We start from the raw sequence: 3,051 nt of genomic DNA on the forward strand, positions 1-3,051 counted from the left end.
AAGTCCTAAAAACTAATTTGGCATAACAAATCTGCTTCTATACTTAGCAGAGACAAGGCATCTAGCCTGTCTTGTCGCATAGTTGTTCTGTTGGGATTTTTAATATGCTTGAGTTGAGAAAAAGAACGCTCAGCTGTGCAATTTGTGGCCATTAATGTTAAAAAATATACGCAATGCAATGTCTGCGTTTGGAAACACACACTCAATTTGTTGGAGATGAACTTCCAGTGCCTCGACCTTTTGCACCAACTGTCCTAATGACCACTAGGGTCATTGAGAGTAGAGACAGTGAGTCAGGGTCTCCCTAGCTGTCCCTGCTCTATGACCCCTGAACTGACTCTGCAGCACTTCCTGTGCTGAGTCACAATCCTTCCTTTCCTCCTAGAGAGCAGATGGAAACATCTCTCTCTCTCCTTACCTATCCACTATGTAGTCCTTTAGATTAGAGATAGGTCTTTCCTATCTAAGTGTATTTAACCAATAAATATTTAGTGTTTAGTCATACAAGGATCTCCATGTGTTTTCTTTAAATAGCTGCAATATCCGAACCATCCTCTGCTACCTACTCTGTAACTGGAGTGTGTGCTCATTCCTTAGTGCTCTGCTGTTTTACCTATTGTGGGTAAAAATCAACAACCTCTAACACAATTTTGTCTTCTGAAATTATTTTAATTAGTTCAGCATGACTGAATCTGGTTTTTACATTTTTTGTTGGACTGAACTTATGGCACGCATATGAGTGAAACTGCTGAAGCTCGGCAGAGAGATTCGTGTCCAAATCCTCTGGGTAAGCATCAATTAGCTTTTGGGAACACTGAGAGTACCTTTAAGTTGAGCAGATGAAGTGACATCATTTGGCACATCACTTAGGAAAGAAAATCTGTTTGCTATTTCTTTGTACACCTCTCCTCTTCTCATCTGGGTTTCTAGTTTGTCAACAAGTGTGTAAAAGGCAGGGGTGTATCTAGGGTAGGGCAGGCAGGGCACATGCCCCAGGCGCCACTCGAAGAGGGGCCACTGCACATGCTCAGATGGTCCCTGCAAGGTCCTCAGCCTGGGATGGGCTGCAGAATTAAGAGGCTGGTGGGGGGAGGGGGAACTTTTGCAGACCCCCTCTGGCCTTTAGGAAGCCCCCCAAAGGGGCTACAGGTAAAAAGAATTTTAATTTAATATGATATAAGTCACTGTACACATATACAGTTTGGCACTATGTACAGAGAATCAGTTCTTGTGAATACTGAGCTGAAGCTTATGAGCTAGGATTGTATTCATTTGCTCTTACTTTGCGTCTTGTGATAAGTGAGTTAAATGTGATGTCTTAATAATATGGCTATTAATGGTGAGTTTGTCTTTGAATCAGTGTGAAATCCTTAATATTAAGGCCCACTGAGAGTTTCTTGCTCTCTTTCTCTCATTTTAACTGTCTTTCTGAAAGACTAGAATATATTCCAAGCAGTGACACAGTTTACTCTGCATATCCTTTAATTATTTTCAGAATATCTGGGAAAAGTCAAATTCTCCATTTATTTTTAACACTTATGTAATAGTGATGCTACAGTGCATAGTATAAAATTAGACAGGCACTTCTGTTTAGTTTTCCAAGTACACCTCCACATAGTATTTGGGTAGTTCATGAGCCCCAGAATACTGAAATTAGTAGTTTTCCAGCATTTTTTGGTCTGGCTATGTCTACTGCTGAATAGTTTTTGAAATATTAAAAAGATTAACAACCTTGACTTGTATTTTTCAGCTGATATTATGGTAAAGTAATCTGAAAGATGGATGTCAGATGTTTGGACAGGGGGTGCAATTCCAGTGCTTGCCCTAGGCGCTATTTTCTCTAGATACGCCTCTGGTAAAAGGTGGTGATACAAAATTTATCTCTGATATTCAGATCTACTTCTTGTGCATCTCTGTCATTGAGTACCTTCTTTCTGACACATTTGCGACTGAGTTTCAGCTGCATTGTAATTTACACCTGGTATTTCCTTTGCAACTGCTTCAAATATTTCAAAGTTATCCCTTAAAGTGTGTAGTTGGCCAGCTAATGACCCGTACAGATCTGCACAAGTTTTTAAGTTCACATCTTCATTTTGCAGAACTTGACTTGCTTTATGACACTTTTGCAAAATCTCATCCCACATTATCAACATGAAAACAAATTCTCGTTCTTGGATCTTATTTGCAATATTGTCTGCTTGTCTTCTAGTGTCTCTCTTTTGTGACTGGTCTTCAACTAGACATTCTAACGCTTCCAAAATCTTAAAGAAAGACTTCAAAATATGCTGTTGTTGCCATAGCACGTGCCTCCCATCTGGTATCAGAGAGGGATTTTAACACACTTTCATTTCCAAGACAAGCTTTTTCCACCGGCTGGCTGAGGCTGAAAAAAATGTATAGAGCAAATGCATCGTAGAGAAAAAATCAACTGCCACTTGACAGCAGTCAACAGCACTTTGGCCTACCAGATTTAGTGAATGGACTGCACAGGGCACATTTCTTTTATTTATTTATTTATTTTATATTTTATATCCCGCTCTTCCTCCAAGGAGCCCAGAGCGGTGTACTACATACTTAGGTTTCTCCTCACAACAACAACCCTGTGAAGCAGGTTAGGCTGAGAGAGAGAAGTGACTAGCCCAGAGTAACCCACAAGTCTCATGGCTGAATGTGGATTTGAACTCGGGGCTTCCTGGTCCTAGTCCAGCACTCTAGCCACTACACCACCCTGGCAAACTTATTTTCTTCTAAAATCTTTAGCTGCATTCCCGTATAATGCCCAGACATGTTAGCAGCATTGTTGTAAGTCTGACCCCTACATTTTGAAAAATTAAGTTTGCAAACTTCACATAAGTACTGAAATACCTGGTTTGCCATTTCCTCACCGGCATGGCTTTTCAGTTCCAGAAAGTTAAAAAGCGTTCAATAGGCTGCCCATCGAAGTATCGAAGTAGAACACTTAACGGATCTATATCTGATAGATCTGGTGTAGAGTCAACTGACATGCTAAAACAACCAGAAGAATTTACTTCATCAACAATGAACACGTGG

This window comes from Hemicordylus capensis, chromosome 3 (assembly GCF_027244095.1).
Source record: "Hemicordylus capensis ecotype Gifberg chromosome 3, rHemCap1.1.pri, whole genome shotgun sequence".
Lineage (NCBI taxonomy): Eukaryota > Metazoa > Chordata > Lepidosauria > Squamata > Cordylidae > Hemicordylus > Hemicordylus capensis.